This window comes from Phasianus colchicus, chromosome 3 (assembly GCF_987193195.1).
Source record: "Phasianus colchicus chromosome 3, bPhaCol1.hap1.1, whole genome shotgun sequence".
Lineage (NCBI taxonomy): Eukaryota > Metazoa > Chordata > Aves > Galliformes > Phasianidae > Phasianus > Phasianus colchicus.
Genome location: NC_143438.1, coordinates 3,749,597 through 3,768,538, shown reverse-complemented (window position 1 = coordinate 3,768,538; position 18,942 = coordinate 3,749,597). Strand labels below are relative to the sequence as shown.

Sequence of the window (18,942 nt, the reverse complement as noted above, 5' to 3'; positions counted from 1 at the left end):
TTCTACCTTTTGACTTATGGCCCAGTTTTGCTGCTCCAGAAATGAAATTGCAGCAATGCAGTCATGCTCGCTATTCAATTCTGGGACGCGTATCAAACTTGCACACAGAACAGTTTGACCCAGCACAAACTAAAGGCTAACTTCTGAATGTAACAGTACCAAACCAGCACGTGAACAGTTGAGCTCCTAATGTCCACAGTTTTCTCCAATTAGTGGTTAGGAATTAGAGAAATAATCAAGATACACTTCAGCATTTTTTGACTCAGATCATCTTGACAGAATGTTATACGCAGGTGAAGTTACATGGATAAATTTACAGAATGGGTTAAAATCTTGTGCCAGTGGAAACATCCTGGGCTGTATGTAATGTCAGGCAGCAAGCAAAATAACAAGATCTTACTGTGAGAGAAAGGCAAGTGGTTTAGAATAGTTCCTCAGCACTGGTAAAAACAAGGTCAGAGCCTGAGATGCCTGTGTCCCTTCCACAGACCAGTGTCCCTTACACAGACCCAGTGGGAGAGCTGGGTATGACTAATGGACAGCCCACAAGAGGCAGAGCAAAGGAAGAGCAGAGGACACAGGGAAGGTAGAATGGGGGATCCTGTTTGTTTGTAACACAGGAGCGGTATGAAACAAACTTTGAAGGCACCATAATTAAATTGACCATTATTTCTTTAGTGATAACTTGCAAATCAAATAGTTAAAAATAATGAAATATTCCCTTGGGATTTGATAGATTTTTGTACTAAGCGTAAGCAACAATTTGTAAAAGGATGACATCTGTATGTATGTACAAAGAGCCTTCCCAATGCCTACAGCTACATGAACAGAACCACTTGGGGACAGAGAGCATCACACAGCACAAGGTGTGCAACTCACTGGCTTCTTTCACCAGGCTTCTGTAACGGGCATCCTCATGGCTGCTTACAGAAGGTAAGGCTTTACTGTTTTGTTTGAGACGTGCGGAGCTGGCTCCTGTCCAAGCAAGGAGCAGCCCGAGATCAGCACCTTTATCAACTTCCTATAGTCTCCTATCAGATTTGCTGAGAAAAGGCACTAGTAAATATACACGTAATCTCTGCTTCAGTCTTAAGAGGCAAAAAGTATAGCAGAGAGCAGAGCTAGACAGAAGTTTTCCCCGGGGGAAGAGGCAGAAGAAATACTGAAATTGGAACGAACGCCAGCATAAACAGTACATAAATTACAGGATGTTAAGACTGACAAAAATCAGGACCCAGAAACCATCAGGAGAGACGTTCTGAAGAAACAGGCAAAGACACGGGGGGCGGGAAATACACTTCAACGCCCTTCAGTCTTTTTGTAAGCGAGGCGTTGTGACCAGGGCAGCCTGGAGTAGCAGCTATTCGCGAGAGCGGGTGGAAGCGCGGGACGATGCCCTCGTTATTACAGCCGCAGACACGGCAGGCATCGCGCTCGCCGTTTGCCTCCTGCGGGTGCGGGGCCGCCCCTGCACACACACGGGCAGCACGAGGCTTTACGGCTCCCCGAGTCCCGCTGCCTGCGGGCGCCTCGCCCCGCTGACTCCGCCCGCCCGAGGGGCCCCTGGAGAAGCTCCGCTCCGCAGCGCTGCCTCGCCGGGGCGGTCGGGCACTTCTTCACAACGCGTTTCCACGCCGGGATCCCTGGTCGCGGTGACAGGGCAGAGGCAGCGGAGCGATGCAGGAACTCAGCGCGCCGCTCTCCCAGACGCCGAGCCCAGGGCAGCGTTCCGAAGGGGTAAACGTACCTGGGAGGAGCGGCACCCGCCGGGACCGCGTTAGGTTTAAGCTCGCGGGCGGCAGCTTCAAACCGGGACGACCCGGCGCGCCTTTCCCCGCCGCGCTCGCGGATCGGTGACAACGTCGGTGCCGCACGCAGGGGCACCACCCCCTCCCACAGCCCCGTGCTGTCGGGACGCCCTGGGCGGCCCGCTCCCAGCCTGGCGGTTACCGGCGTCCCGCCGTCCCTCCGAGGAAAACGGCCCCGGCGGAGGGCCGGGCACGGCAGCACCTGCCCCGCCGGCGCCGCGAAATGGCCGCCTCCCCAAGCGTGCCCCCCGGCGGCAGGCGGCGCTGCGCGGTCGGCTGGCGGTGGGTGGAGGGGCGCCGCGATGGAGCGGAGGGCGGCCGGCGAAGAGGAGGCAGCGCCCGCGGTGAGAGAGGGCTGCGGCTCGCGGCGGCGAGAGGGAGCGTGCGGGGGGACGTAGCGGAGGTGGCGGAGCCGCCGATCCCGCGGGTCCCGCGCGTCTTTTGCGGAAAGGCGGCCGGCGGGGCGCTGCCGGGACCCCCGCGCTGCCGGGACCCCCGCGCTGCCGGCTGCGTGGCGCGGCTCCGCAGCGCTGAAGGTAACGGAGTTCGGCGTCGTTCGGGGGACTCGGGGCTGCCGGGCGGAGCGCTTCTCCCCTTCCGTCGTCCTTTTAGGGTGTTTCTCTTTAGTTCTAGAAATGGGGTTTCCTGGGCTGTCACTGGCGTGGGGTAACGCACTCTGGCGTGCGAGCTCAGACGAGCCCCCGCGCCAGGAGTTCGAGCTCAGCCCAGCTCCGGCCGGGTCCGGGATTCCTCTCGAGGTCTGCTCGGCATTCGGTCGCGTTGCCGTATCTGCGAAGTGACGCGTGCGGTCAGCGTGACTGATCGTGGATTTCAGTTCGGATCTTAAGCTCTGAGTACGCGGGTCAGTTATAGTGATGTTTGTCACGCGTGTTACTGGAAGTTTGGGTGTTGACACGTTTTGTCAGTGACAGTGAATTGTAAATTGTGAAGCGAGGTCGAGGGTCTGCGTTGACTGAGCAGTGCTGACATGCCCTCTTCAGCACTGGACCTGAACGCAGGGTTGAGGTTTGTCCCAAGGACGAGGCTGTTGTAAGACCCTCGATGCCCGTGGTCACCTTTAGCAGTGCCTTTCCCTAAGAGAGGAGCTCTCCTTCCTGTGCAGCATTGGTTCAGGAGTTACTTTTACAAGTAGGAACTTCATAGCACAGCTTTTATTCCTGAGGAGGGTTGGCTGAGTCCATAAAATTGGCAGATTTCAGTTGAGGACTTAATCTCGGTGCAGCCTGCAGCGCCAAAGTTGTTCAGCAGGAGAGGCTTCTTTCGGGTCTCCTCATCCACCACGCTGGAATTCCTTAAGGATGACCTTCAGAGAAAGAACTCAGCTTTGCTCAGAGGATCGCATACCTTTTTTATTTGCTCTTCTTAAGTCTTCCCTAAAACAATAAGTAGGGCATTTGGAAGGAAACCCACAAGTGAACATTCAGCACTTCCTCTGCCTTATTGATAAGCTAGTAGACATTCGGACTTGTTATTTGTCCTGGAAAGATTTCAGTCCAGCACAAAAGATCAGATTTGGTACTGCTACAGGAAAATGTAAGGTGGGGAAAGAGATAGCATCCATTTTTTGTTCCTCATTCTTTATGTGAAGAAAGAAGGTTTAAAAATTGGGCATGTTTGTTTTTTTTCCGGGTCACTTTTAGTTGTTTAATCAGTGTGTCCATTTCTCTGAAATCTCAAGACTTCTGCCTTTAAAAGAATATTGCTTGATATTTTCAGGCAGTGTGAATCTGAGATATTACTGCATTTGTTAGGAGATGAACAGCACTTGGCCTTGTGCCTCTGGTCTTGTGCCTAATAATACACTGTGGGAGCGGTGCGTTAGCTGTCAATAAATGTCTGTCATCTCTTAGGTCTTAATTATAAAATGCTTTTAAAACGGCATGCAAAGGAAACTTTCAGCTCAGGACATAAATGTGGTAGAGCCATGTGTATGAATAACATGGTGCCCCACATGTATCAGCGCTGTATCCATTAATAAAGCCCTGATTTGTTTCTGTGGCTTCAGTATCAAAGCCCTAAAATATGTGCAGTTTTCAGTATGGAGGTTGGGTGTGGTTTTTTGCCTCCTTGAGCAGTTCTTTGCTTGTAAAACAGTTGCGCTTCTTAGAACAAGATTCAGGCAGGGTTGAAATAGCTGCTGGATGCTTTTCCCCTCTTCTCTCATGTTTGATTCCGAGAACAATTTTAGGACAGTCTGAGATTGCTGCTAAGTAATCTGTCCTGTATCAGTCACTAAACGCAGTGCTGTCTGGAAGGGAACTGTGAGTCAAGGAAATGCTGGATAGCTTTTGATGTACTGTGGAAACCCTCTGTAAAAAAAGTTGTAGTTCTGTAGCAGAAGATCTGTCTAGCTTCGGAACCTATTACCAGAATAGCTGGTGGGAACTGCCTGTATAGTAGCTAACCTACACCAGTATCCTGCACATGCATGTTGTCTTTTGAAGTCCGAGCACAGCTGTTATCTTGTTAACTTGCTCCTGGCGATGAGTTGGTTGCTTATCTCGAGCAATCGGGAGCACAGAAGAATTGGATGTGATTGCTGTGTCCTGCCTTTGCAAGGCAGAAAGGGGGGGAAGCATCTTGAGACTGAACAGATGATAAAATACATTTTCAATTTGTGTTATTAAAGGAAGAAACAGAAAACAGGAGTAGTAAAAACTGCAGATGTTTTCTAAAGCTATACATGGTTGAGGAGGCTGTATCGTATTTTAAAAACTATGTAGGTGCTCTAGGACCAGAAGTTTTGAATTTTTCTTACAGATAAGTCTCATTAGGGGGTTTAGAAACTTTGTCAGGTGTATGTAGATGATGAGGATCAAGATTATTTTTTAAAAAAGCTCCAAAAAAATTGAAACGGATAAGAAACTAAGAGACTCTGACTGGGTACCTCATAAAATGTGCAGCGTACATTGCATTGAGTTGAGTAGCTTATTTGCTTAATTAAGGCATCCATTTTGAGTTATTTGACTTGCACATTTCCCTACTCAGATTAATGTCTTCATCACAGTGATCGTTACACCATTTATATTCAATGAACCTTCATGCTTTTTTTAATCAGTCAGGTATCTTTAAGTATTCATAATAATCTTGATAACTTCAAGATGGTTTTCCTTCTTTTCTGGTGAGTTATAATCTATAGCCTTATTCTGTATCACAGCTAAACCCATATTCCATTTCAAGATGCAGTTTAGCTACAAGTCAGACTCTTGCTTCTGTTTGTTTGCCTAGTGTCTTGTTGTATAGAAGACCTTTTGCCTGCTCCTTGCTTTTCTTTTTCAGTGGGGTGAATATGCCAAAGTAAATCTAGATTCTGTGCGCGTGGTTGAATGTTAAGCAGCAGAACCAAGATTTATAAAAAAAAAAAGTGTTTGAAGACCTGGCTTATGTAGGACAAGCACGATGGTTGTCTCTGGCTTTCACCTGACTTCCCAGAAGAACAGGCTGATGCTCCCCTTTGTTACTCAAGATGAGAGAGGGGCCAAAGTCCCTCTGCTTCCTTGATGCTGCCTTTCTGCCCTTACCAAGTCAAAACTCATTTGTAATGTCGTGCTAAAAGGCAGTGTGCTTTAGGATGAGTGTTTTACATTTAAAAACTTGCAGTGCTTCCACCAACCTTAGGTGCGTGTGAATACATTGAAGAGCGATTTCTGGAGCATTATTCCTATTAAATATTTAGAATCTCTGCATCTTTTTCACCCTCGAGGGGGGAGGGGGAAGGATAGTCTCACAGCTTCCTAACATGAACTGACATCTCTGTTAAATGTTCAAGTTACACCAACAGATGTGCCATTTCAGAACCGTAATGATGATAAAATCTGAAACTTGGAAGTGAAAGACATTTGTGGTATGTTTTCCTAATGGCAGAAAGCAAAAGGAAGAGTTTAAATGACTGTAATTGAATCAGGTCGTTTTAACATCTTCCTACTCTGAGTTAGAAAAAGTGCCAAACAATCTCTTTGTCTTTCAGGATTCTAGATAACTAAATTAAAAGTAGTAAGAGTCATTAAAACTGTTAAATGTGGCGCCAACTATTGAGAAAAATTAACACGTAGTGGCTTTGTTTACAGGATATCCACACAAATAATGGTTCTCTGTGCTTACTTGGTTAGCCTGTGCATTTCATTTTCTGAGCGATCTTGGCAGAACTCGTCAAGTTTGTTGAAAACAAAGGTTCCAACTAAGGTGTGTTAAATTGGAGTTCTGCACAGCTGGCAGGAGCTAAATCAATATTAGGCAAATGGAAAAGAACGTGTGTTTAAAAGGAAAAAGAATTGTAAGGAAAATTCTAGGAATATTAAAGCAACAACGATTAAACAAAAATCAAGCATTAAAATGTATCCTTTTGGTATCACTACAAAAGGTGAAAAATTATGCATACCACTGATTATTATTATTATATCCTTCTTTTTCAGAGCTTTGAACTTCTTGAAGAATCAAATACTGTTTAGACTGAGATGATACGCACAAGAAGCTCTTTGAAAGATTAATGGTGTTGGTTTGAGTTAGAGCCATTTGCCTGAGCCCTCTATTGATGGCTCCATTAGCAGAATGAATAGACTGGTATCTGCTGGGCAGGAAATAATGAACCAGTTCTGGTGCTGTCTGTGCTCAGATTTGTCTTGTGCCCAGGAGCTTGAGTGAGTAGCTGTGGGTATGCTGCTTATACCCTTCTCACTCCAAGCTGGGTCTTGAATCCAGTGTCCGCATCCCTGCCCACATGGGTAGGAGCTCAAATCTGGGTGCATCAGGGATTTAGGACCCCTGGAATGGTAAGTAAATTCAGTTTTCTGAGAAGAGCCATTCAATATATACAAATATATATATATATTAGTGTTTCTAGTGAGACATTATTGGTAACAGCTGAAAATGAAGCTTCTCAGATATGCAGAAAAGCATGCATTGTGTGTTGGCTGCAAGGCAAGTTCCTCACGTTTAATGCATATTTACTGTGTCTGAATTACAAGACATCTGTAATTTCAGAATATTTAGGAGGAGGACAGGTAAAGAAAAGAGGAAAAGTGAAACAGTCAGATTTAGAACTAAGCTATCCTCCAGAGGTTTTCACAGCCACGTCAAATAATTCTTGTGGCAAACCTTTAGCCCTGAAAAATATCCTAACGTCTTCATGTCTCACTAAGTTTGAGACTTCGGGATTCTGTTTGTCCAGGGAGTTGAGCAGAGCAGGATTCTGAATCCTAAGTTCATTTCCATGTTATTTTCTTTTTCCCATCTAGAACTGAACTTAAGCTACTGTCTTTAAATCTTTGGCACATCAAACTAGCTTTGAATCAAGGAAAAAACTGTTTGCCACTGTTTGTGACTGAAAACAGGTCATCTCCTAGGGTAAATCTGCTCACTGTTTGAACTTGTGAGGGTGTGTGTTATCTTGATGTCTCTCTCTCTTTCACCTCCTTTGGCCCTGCCTCTCCCTCACCACGGCTCATCAGCACATGGATTGTGAGCCCTTGTTTCTGTACCTCACATCACTGCTATGATGGGCTGTCATTGGCTTGAGCTGGAACAATCTTGTTCGTGGCTGAACTGAAAAGCTGGTTACAGCTGGACTGACTTTGATGAGTAATAATATAACGCTGTATGCAGCAAAAACAGCAATGGGAGCATGCCTGTTTAACCACAGAAACGATGTAATTAATGAAGGGAAGGATGTGTGATTCCCTGAGCTGAGGACATGTTCCTTGTGTGGGTGATGTGAAGGCATGTCAGCCCCAAGCTTGGCATGCTGTTCAGAATTGATTATCGAATGTATTGATGGATTTTTCAGCAGATAGAAGAACTGTTGTGTTATTTATTTTTAAAAAGATAGCCATCCTGTTTTGGAAATGAGACAGAAACAATTGGTAGTGCATCGTAAACACTGGAAAGGTCAAAATACTCGGGGAGGGGATAGGCTGGGCTTGAGGAATAGGAAGGAGGGTCTTTGAATTTCAGACTGAAGAATCCTGTGTAATTCCCTCTGGTGGGTGGTGAACAGCAGGAGAGACAGTTGTTTTCCCTCAGATTTTCAGTGCAGTTTTTTCAACTGATAAAGGCAGGAAACTGGAACCTCCATGGAGGCTCTGCAATCGTAATATAAATCTGACAGAAGTCGGAATGAAGCCCAATCTCTGTAGTTCAGAGCTTTCCAAATATTATTCCGTGGCTAAGGGCTTAGTAGGCTAGGATTCTGCTAACTGACCTGCTAGAATGAAATTCTTACGTGGCTCTTAAGAATGATTTTTTCTCACAAGCTCTCTTTGATAGTATGATTGAGTTAAAGAGCTAATGCATTAAAAGCAGTCGTTTTCCAGGATGTAGAACACATGCTCAGAAGTTTTAGTTCGCAATTCTGACATAAAAAACAACTCTTTATGATGACTGAGTACTTTGGTTTGTGAAAATTTTGATACACCATCAAAACTGACATCATACTTAAATGCTCTGTGCTTCCTTTCCTCTTCTCTCTTTTCCATGTAGTGAATTTTCAGTTGTATTTTGAGAGCAGAAGCTTGCTGTGTTTCTCCACACATTACTGTTACTGGACCTTTTGCCATCTCTTCAGGTTGTGCAACATTGTCAATCAGCTGAACTGTTAAATTTATTTACAATAATACTAACCCAGTTCTAACCTTACCCAGCTGTTCAGAATAGTGGATGATTTTATCGTCCAGAAGATTTCAAACCTAAGAAATCGATGAAGCCACAAGAAGCTTGTTTGGGATTTTTATTGATGTATACATGCACTTATATTGAATGTCATCATTTATATGATGTTGTTTAATGTCCAGAAGTACACATTACAATCTTGACCCTGTTATGTTTAATCACAGTGTGGAAGTACTCACATTAATATTCACAGTCTTACTCCCAAGCTAATTTTATGTACAGCATTTATGTTCAGCTGAATTTGTGTTTGCTGATTAAGGGAAAGTCATGGTTCCACAGCAGCACGTCTGGACTTCTCCATTCTTCACCCTGCACAAAGGGAGGAGCAATGCCAAGCATACCCGTTTAGTTCAGATATGGTTGATTTCCAGAAGTTCTGTACCTAAAATAATTTTCTTGCTCTTTTCTTCTTCCTGATGTTTGTCAAGGTCATTTATTCAGGGCTGCCTTTCAGCTGTGATTTTTCATGCTATTAGATGTCTGTTATATCATCAAACGTTTCAAAAAGGACTTTTCTGAGTATGACTCAAAAACCTGCGAAAAACCTTTGAAAGTATACATGGATAAATGAAGCTGATTAGTGTTATATATGAAAGAGAGAAATAAAAGGAATTTTTGAATTGTTCTTTGTGACAAGCTGAAGAGTTCTTGAAGCTAGTATAAGGCTCCATTTTGTACTTACTGGCTTTGAAACAAAAGATTGAGTCCTTTGGGGGTACGTACAACTTTATCAGAGAGTATAAACAAACAAAATATCCTCCACATTTTTGAGAGTTGTAGCAGTTGGTAACTGTAGATTCATAATCTTCCCTTTTCTGTGTATATTCTTTAATGTAAATATCACTAAAATGGTCTCATTTCAGTATTACAGTTAGTATTTCCCAAAATCCCTTATTCTGACTTCAGCCTGTCTTTGTGGTTTTATGAGGCTTCATGCTGTGAAGGCTTCCTCTGCAGAAAGGCTTGAATTTGTTCTGGAGACTGCTGTTAAGGGCTCAGCAATGGAAGCAGTTCCTGGGGAATGTTCTTGGCTGTGCTCATGTAAATCAAAGGATCCTGCCCAGATTCACCTTTGTATAAATGAGAGCACATCCGAGTTTGTTCTAGTATTTCTTTGTACTTGTACTGTAGGATAGAGTTAAAACCTTCAGTCATGGATTAATAATATATTACCCTTGGTCTAAGCAATGGTGAAAGTTCTGATTTGATTTTTTTTCTACCTTTAAAATAAAAGTCTGTGAAAAGAGCTTGCATTCAGTTCAGTGCCTGATCCTGCCAGTCTTTACCCTTATTCATGCAAATGTTCCTACTGAGTATATAGATATCCTGAAGTGAGCATGGACTCCTGTAAGTAAGGAGTTTCAAGAGTGGGTTTTTACAGAACTTCTTAATACCTTGCATTTATCAAATCTCATTCATCCTTAATTACTACATCACAGCTGCTATGCTCTGTCATGTGAAGAAGTATGGTGAATTATTTGTAATAGCCATGTTGTTACTCTGTAGGTTCTGATAGTGAATTAGACTGACAAGTAACACCTGTTCAAATTTTAAGTATGTGCATACTTCTCAGAAAGATGCTTTTTAGTTTCATATCAAATGTACCCATTATGCAACAACCTACTATAATTCTAAGTGTTGGGTTATAGTCTTTTAAGATTGTCTAAAGCTAAATTTGTTCTCAACCGAAGGTATTTTCCTTCAACTAAAAGTGAGAGAAGGCCAGTGTGTGCATCTAACACTCATACTTCCATGAAATGAATAAATTAAGCTACTTGTAAAAAAAGTCCTGAAAGGGGGTTACATTCCTAGATACGTGTATTCTATTCTGAAAACCAAAAGTCAAATGGGAATTTGTCATGTATAATGGCAGCAGCCTGATTCTTCTCTTAAGCCTGTGGAGTCAGCATTTCCCTGAACTTTTCTCATCTCCTTCTTGGTCCAGAAGATTTTTCAGCTGTGACCTAAAAATTAAAGAGTTGACAAGAGATTAGTAGTAGCTTAGACAAGATAGAGTTTGATAGATTTTTGTCCTTCCAGAACTTTCAAACAGGAGCAAAGAGTCCTTAAAAAAAAAGTAAATAAAAAAAAATTCTTCATCAGGAAAGGGAGTGGTTATGACTTTGTGCCCCCCCCTCAACCCCCGAAGAGTTCTGCTGCAAAGAAGTGCTGTTGTCAAGTGTTTTGAAAGTAAAAACTGTGCTAAAGCTCAATCCTCAGCTTCCTCCCGTCTGTTTAACATTACTTATTGGCACGTTTGAGTGTAAGATAGAGGTGAACTTCACACTTGGAATTACTTTTTTTTTTTTTTTTCCTACTTCACATCAATCTGAAAATTAGTCTGCCTTCATGCCAAGATCTGAATACTTGAAGGACCTACTCACTTTGCATTTTATATTTAAGTTCTTGTCTACACGGTGTGCCTTCTTTCATCTCTTTTGCTTGTTTCAGCAGGAGTATGAAAACTTATCAAAGGAAAAAAAACAAATGCAGTGAGGAGTACCCAGCACGCTGCCAAGCCATCCTGAGTACCTTCCTTCCCTGAAACCACTCGTTTCAGATGCTTTGCAGAGGATGTCCCGCAAGACTTTTAATATTTGTGGGCCGTTCTGACAAGTGAGTTGAACATGAGTCAGCTGTGTGCCCTGGCCACCCAAAAGGACAGCTGTACTTGGGAGTGCATCAGGCCCAGTGGTGCCTAATAAGGGAAGTGGTCCCGCTCTGAGCTTGTGTGGCTTCACCTCAAGCACTGTGAAGTTTTGGGACCACAACATAAGAAGGGCACAAAACTGTTAGAGAGCATCCAGAGGAGAGCTACGAAGATGGTGAAGGGCCTGGAGGTGAAGGAGAGTGACTGAGGTCCTTTGGTTTGCTCAGCCCGGAGAAGACGAGGCTGAGGGGAAGCCTCATGGTGGCCTCCAGCTTCCGCACGAAGGGAGCAGGGAAGTGAATGCTGATCTCTCTGGTGACAGCAACAGCACCTGAGAGAATGACATGGAGCTGCATCAGAGGAGGGTCATAGAATCACTGAGGTTGGAAAAGACCTTCAAGGTCATCCAGTCCAACTGTCCACCTGTTACCGATATTTCTCACTAAACCCTCAGTACAGCATCTAAATGTTCCTTGAACACCTCTGGGAACTGTGACTCCACCACCTCCCTGGGCAGCCCATTCCAGTGCCACTCTTTCAGAGAAGAAATTTTTCCTGAAGTCCAACCTAAATCTCCCTTTATGCAACTTCAGTCCATTCCCTCTGGTCCTATTGTTAGTTACCTGGGAGTAGAGGCCAGCTCCCACCTCAACACAGCCTCCCTTTGGGTGGCTGTAGGGAGTGACATGTTCTCCTCTGAGCCTGCTCTTCTCCAGACTAAATCATCCCAGTTCCCTCAGCTGTTCTTCAAACGGCTTGCCATTGTCTATTGGTGTCTGTTGGGTGAAGGTTCTTTACCAAAGGGTGGCTGGGCACTGGAACAGGCTCCCCAGAAGATTGGTCATGGCACCAAGCCTGCCAGAGTTCAATGTTCGGTCGTTGTTCTGAAGACATAGGGTTTGATTTTGGGGTGGTCCAATGTGGAACTAGGAGTTGGATTCAGTGATTCTTGTGGGTCTCTTCCAAATTAGGATATTCTATGATTCTAACTCTTTGCCACTATTACTTCAGAGATTTCTGCAGGGTGTTGGCATGGTACGCTATAGTTCTTGCCTTGTTTTTTGTCATAAGAGCTATATGAGGCCCATAATGATCTATTTAAAGAATTTTTATAGTACTTCTCAATAACCTAGATATTCCCTGTGTACTCTTGCTCAATCAACCTCAATTGCAGGCAGAACTGTTGAGGAGACAGTGTACAGATCTCAGAGGAATGCACAGAAATAATTCGCAATCCTGATGGAGAGCAGTGTTTTCTTAATTGTCTTTTTTCATGAATCTTAACAATTTACTGTAGTATGTTAGATTATGCCACTCTTTTTATTCTTAAGAGTGAACTTTATTAGAAAGAAAAAAGAAAAAATAATCATAGCATAGAATTATCCCACTTCATAATTTTAAAGTTATTCTATGCATCACTGCACATTTCAGTACAAAATAATGAAGCAAGAGAAATGGCTACAGTTATGCTGAATAGAATAGAAAGTTGTAAAAGAAATCAAACTCTTCATTTTCAGAATGTAAATGAAAATACAGTGTTTGGGTTTGTCTTTGTAGGGGCTAACTGCCTGTATGAACAAGACAGCCATTATTGTGCATTATCACAGAATCACAGAATCACTAAGGTTGGAAAAGACCTATAAGATCATCCAGTCCAACCATCCACCTATCACCAATGGTTCTCGCTAAGCCATGTCCCTCAACACAACATCCAAACGTTCCTTGAACACCTCCAGGGAAGGGGACTCCACCACCTCCCTGGGCAGCCCATTCCAGTGCCTGACCACCCTTTCAGAGAAGTAGTATTTCCTAACATCCAGCCTGAATCTTCCCTGGCGCAGCTTGAAGCCATTCCCTCTAGTCCTATCACCAGTTACACGAGAGAAGAGGCCGACCCCCAGCTTGCTACAGCCTCCCTTCAGGTAGTTATAGAGAGCAATAAGGTCTCCCCTGCGCCTCCTCTTCTCCAGACTGAACAATCCCAGCTCCCTCAGCCACTCCTCATAAGGCCTGTGCTCCAGACCCCTCACCAGCTTTGTTGCCCTTCTTTGAACACGCTCCAGGGCCTCAATGTCTTTCTTGCAGTGAGGGGCCCAGAACTGGACGCAGTACTCAAGGTGCGGCCTCACCAGAGCTGAGTACAGGGGAACAATTACTTCCCTACTCCTGCTGGTCACACTGCTTCTGATACAAGCCAGGATGCCATTGGCCTTCTTGGCCACCCAGGCACACTGCTGGCTCATGTTTAGCCGAGCGTCAACCAACACCCCCAGGTCCATTTCCTCTACACAGTCTTCTAGCCACTCCGCCCCAAGCCTGTAGCGTTGCTTGGGGTTGCTGTGGCCAAAGTGAAGGACCCGGCATTTGGTCTTATTAAACCTCATCCCATTGGCTTCAGCCCAGCTATCCAGCCTGTCCAGATCCCTCTGTAGGGCCTCGCTACCCCCAGGCAGATCGACACTTCCAGCCAACTTGGTGTCATGATGCATTATGAGGTTTTTATGTCTTGTTTCCTTTCATTATTAATGCAAGTTAGTAGGGGAGGTACAAATTTCAGCCATTTGTACCTGGAATTACAGATGACCATCAAATGTGTTAAAATAGGCATTGTATAAACATATCCATCAAGTGTAAAACTGCACAGTCTGGTATTTTCTATCTAAAATGGTCCCAGCTCAGAGCAGAACGATAGTGTTCAGGCTGTTTAGCCATACGTATGGCTGGTGAACCTCACCTCTGTGCCGGGAAGAGGGATGGAACTGATCCTCCTAGAAGGCATATTAAGGCATATGAGAGATGAGCAGGTTATCTAAGACAGCCAGCATGGCTTTATCAAGGGATGGTCATGTCTGACCAGTCTGGTGGCGTTTTGTAATGGAGTTTTGATGTCAGTGGACAAAGGAGCAGCAACTAGTGTCATCTATCTGGACTTGTGCAAGGACTTTGACATGGTCCCCCACGATATCCTTTCCTCTAAATTGGAGGGAGATGGATTTGAGAGGTGGATAAGGAATTGGTTGGAAAGCCATAGACAGGTGATGTGGTGAATGGCTCTGTGTCCAGGTGGAGGCTGGTGAGAAGTGGTGTCCGCCAGAGTTCTGTCTTGGTACCGGTGCTCTTCAACATCTTCATCAGTGACATCGGTGATGGGCTTGAGTGCACCCTGAGCAAGTTTGCCAGTGATGCCAAGCTGAGTGGTGCAGTTAACAAGTTAGAAGGAAGGGATGCCATCCAGAGGGATCTCGACAGACTTGAAAGGTGGGCCCTTGTGAACCTAGTGAGGTTCAACATAGCAAAGTGCAAGATTTTGCACTTGGATCAGAGGAACCCCAGATACATATGGGAGAAGACTGGGAGAAGAACTCCTTGAGAGTAGCCCTGCTGAGAAGGGCCTAGGAGTAAAAAACTGAACATGCACCAGCAGTGTGCTCTTGCAGCTTGGAAGTCCAGTGGTGATCTGGGCTCCATCAGAAGGGAAGTGGACAGTGGAGACAGGAAGGTGATTTGTCCTTTCAGCTCTGCCCTTGTGAGGCCCCATCTGGAGTACTGCGTCCAGATCTGGGACCCCCAGTACAGAAAAGATGTGGAGCTGTTCGAGAGGCTGAGGGAGCTGGGCTTGTTCAGCCTGGAGAAGAGAAGGCTGTGAGGTGATGTCATTGCAGCATTCCAGTATTTAAAAGGGAATTATAAACAGAAGAATCAACTTTTTACGGGGGTAGGTAGTGATAGGACAAGGGGAATGGTTTTAAGCTCAAGAAGTAAAGGTTTAGATTAGATGTCAGGGGGCAGTTCTTCACAGAGAGAGTGGTGAGGTTCTGGAACAGGCTGCCCAAAGGGCTGTGGACATCCTATCCCTGGAGGTGTTCAAGACCAGGCTCTGGGCAAGCTGATCTAGTACCAAATCTGGAGGATGATGGCCTTGCCTGTGGTGGGGGGTTGGAACTTGGTGACACTTGGTCCCTTCCAATCCAAACCATTCTGTGATTATTATACATAGATCACTCTGAAAGTAATGCCTCCTATTTATTTCCATGGAAACTACAACAGATACAAAGATCCTGTTTGATAGAGTAAATTCTCAGCTACAGAGTGCTATTTTATAGAGTGGTAAAGTCACCAACATCAAACATTTTCACCGACCATTAACAAGAGCCTGCATTCTGCGCTTGCAAAAATCTGCATGAGCAGAGGAGACTCACCACAGTGTGATGGCATTGTTGCTTGGTAGGTAGATGTTGTCCTCGTGGTCTCTTTCATTGGCTTGAACAGATGGAAGGCAGAAGGCACTAAATCTGGACTGTGCAGTAGGTATGGTATGACAGTCCAGCCAAGATTGGCTATGTGCTCCATTGTCTTCAGACTGACTGGTTTGGGGCTGGCATTACTGTGTTGCAAGAAAAAGATTGTCTTTTTCTCTGGCCTGACTCTGGAACCTTCAGCTTAGAATTGCAATGTAGTGGTTAGAGTTGATGGCTTGGAAGTGACAGAACAGGAGGAGCAAGAAGCTACTGTACTGCTAGAAAACCACAATACAGTTGCTGTCACTGAAACCCGGTGGGATAGTTCCCATGATTGGAGTGTAGCTTTCAAGGGACAGGCAAGGAAGGAGAGGAGCAGGTGTTGCTATCTATATTAGGAAGAGAATAGAATATGAAGAGCTGTCCTTTAAGAATAATCATGAGCAAGTTGAAAGCCTATGGGTAACAGGGACTGAGACAACAAAGGGAGCCTTGTGATCACTGGCTACTGCAGGCCACCTGATCAAGCAGAGCCTGTCAATGAGAGCTTCTACCTCCAGCTTCAGGAGGCATTGCAATTGCAAGCACTTGTCCTGCTGAGGGACTTCAACCACCCAGATATCTGCCAGAAAAGTAGCATAGCGAGCTGTAGGCAATCCAGGAGGCTCCTGGAATTTATTGAAGACATCTTACTGAGTCAAGTAAGGGGGCAGTGCTGGGACTGATACTCTTGTATAACTTCATCAGTGACATTGACAGTGTGGTTGTTGAGTGCACTCTCAGCAAGCTTGCTGATAGGCACCAAGCTGTGGGATACAGTTGACACACCACAGAATCACAGAATCACAGAATCGTAGGGGTTGGAAGGGACCTCCAGAGATCATCGAGTCCAACCCCCCTGCCAAAGCAGGATCCCTACACCAGGTCGCACAGGTAGGCGTCCAGGCGGGTCTTGAATATCTCCAGAGAAGGAGACTCCACAACCTCCCTGGGCAGCCTGTTCCAGTGCTCCGTCACCCTCACCGTAAAGAAGTTCTTGCGCACATTGGTGCGGAACTTCCTATGCTCCAGCTTCTGGCCATTTCCCCTTGTCCTGTCTCCGCACACTGCTGAAAAGAGTCTGGCCTCGCCACTTTGCCCCCCACACCTTAGATATTTATAGACCTGGATCAGGTCCCCTCTCAGTCTTCTCTTCTCAAGGCTAAACAGACCCAGATCACTTAGCCTTTCCTCATAGGGGAGATGCTCCAGGCCCTTCACCATCTTTGTGGCTCTCCGCTGGACTCTTTCCAAGAGATCCCTGTCTTTTTTGTACTGGGGAGCCCAGAACTGGACACAGTACTCCAGATGAGGCCTTACCAGGGCAGAGTAGAGGGGGAGGATAACCTCCCTCGACCTGCTGGCCACGCTCCTTTTAATGCACCCCAGAATGCCATTGGCCTTTTTGGCCACAAGGGCACACTGCTGGCTCATGGCCAACCTGTCGTCCACCAGGACACCCAGGTCCCTCTCTGCAGAGCTCCTCTCCAGCAGGTCATCCCCCAACCTGTACCGGTGCATGGAATTATTCCTCCCTAGGTGCAAGACTCTACACTTGCTTTTGTTAAACTTCATCTGGTTCCTTACTGCCCAGCTCTCCAGCCTGTCCAGGTCTCGCTGAATGGCAGCACAGCCTTCGGGCGTGTCAGCCAATCCTCCCAACTTCGTATCATCAGCAAACTTGCTGAGGGTGGCCACTACCCCCTCATCAAGGTCATTGATGAAGATGTTGAACAGGACCGGTCCCAGCACCGACCCCTGGGGAACACCGCTGGTTACAGGTCTCCAACCAGACTCTGCACCGCCAATGACAACCCTCTGTGCTCTGCCAGTCAGCCAGTTCTCAACCCACCTCACTGTCCACTCATCTATCCCGCACTTCCTCAGCTTCGTTATAAGGATGTCGTGGGAGACAGTGTCAAATGCCTTGCTGAAATCAAGGTAGACTACATCCACTGCTCTCCCCCCATCCACCCAGCCAGTGACAACATCATAGAAGGCTACCAGGTTGGTCAAGCACGACCTCCCCCTGGTGAGGATTAGCATCCAGAGGAACCTAGACAGGCTTGAGCAGTGGAGTGAATCTCATGAGGTCCAACAAATCCAAATGCATGGTCTTGTACCTGGGCTAAGGCAACATCTACTACCAATACAAGCTGGGAGATGAAAGGATTGAGTGCAGCCCTGCTGAGAAAGATCTGGGATACTGGTGAATGAGAAGCTGGACATGAGCCAGCAATGTGCCGTCGCATCCCAGAGAGCCAACTGTATCTTGGGCTGCATCAAAAGGGGCATGGCCAGCAGCTCAAGAGTGGTGATCCTGCCCCTCTACTCTGTGCTGGTGAGGCCTCACCTGGAGTTCTGCATTCAGATGTGGAGTCATCAGTACAGGGGAGACATGGACCTGTTGGAGCACGTGCAGAAGAGGGTCACAAAAATGATCTGAGGGTTAGAGCACCTCTCCTCTGAGGAGGGGCTGAAAGAGATGGGTCTGTTCAGCCTGAAGAAGACTCTTGGAAGACCTGATAGCAGCTTTTCAGTATGTAAAAGGGAGTTATAATAAAAGGACAAATTGTAGCAGAGTCTGTTGTGATAGAACAAGGGGAAATGGTTTCAAGCTTAAAGAGGTTAGATTTAGATTAGATATAAGGAAAAAGTATTTTACAGTGAAGATGGTGAGGCACCCGAACAGATTGCCTAGAGATTTGGTGTATGCCCTGTACCTGGAGACTTAATCTGGCGATGCTGGATAAGGCCCTGGGCAACCTGATCTAGCTGTGCATGTCCCCGTTCACTGCAAGGGAGTTGAACTAGATGACCTGTAAAGGTCCTTCCCAACTATTAGGGTTCTATGATTCTCTGATAATATAGAAGGATCACTCTTTTCTTATTCCAAAAGTCAGCGCACATCACTTTGCCCACTGAGGACTGCATCTTGAACCCTTTATGGGATGAAGAATTAACGTATCACCACTCGATGGACTACTGTTTTTACTCTGGCTCATAGTGGTGATGCCATACCTCATCACTGATAATGATGCAATCCAGGAAGCTGTCACCTTTAGCCCCATATTGCTTCAGTAGGTCCTGACAGACTTGCATATAGTGCTCTTTCAGTTCCTTTGTGAGCATCTGTGGGACCCACCTGGCGCACACTCTACAATTTTCCACCATTGCCACTGCTATTGTTTTCAAGCATTGAAGCTATTATTCAATTCTATCCACAATTCCCTGGTTGTGATCTGCTGATTTGCTCAGATGAGCTGATAAATACACTCTTCGTTTTTGTGACGTAACAGATGTGCATGGCCTTCCAGGATGTGGCTTGTCTTTCACATCTTTATCACCACTGTTGAAATGTACCACTCACCTCTCCCTGTGCTCACAGCCATTGTTTGGTCTCCAGAAATGTTCAGCGAGTGCCAGTGAATGTCACTGCATATAATCTTTTCTGCATGGAGGAATTCAGTGAAACTTCTTTGCTTCATCCACACTTTCATGTCGGACTGCCCCTCTGCTGCCA

At 45.6% G+C, this 18,942-nt stretch overlaps 1 protein-coding gene across 3 annotated transcripts in view; it reads left to right on the top strand.

Annotated features, from left to right (window-relative positions):
• The first annotated feature begins 1,346 nt into the window (after window positions 1-1,346).
• KCNG2 (potassium voltage-gated channel modifier subfamily G member 2) overlaps window positions 1,347-18,942 on the top strand; it is a 73,268-nt gene continuing 55,672 nt past the window's right edge. The window contains exon 1 of one of the 3 annotated variants that reach the window (XM_090136830.1): window positions 1,347-1,737. The gene's annotated coding sequence lies outside the window, so the exon portion shown is untranslated. Of the gene's footprint in view, window positions 1,738-1,790; window positions 2,153-2,210; window positions 2,345-18,942 lie in introns of those variants that run through there. The other 2 variants (XM_090136832.1, XM_090136835.1) reach the window with 2 other exon arrangements.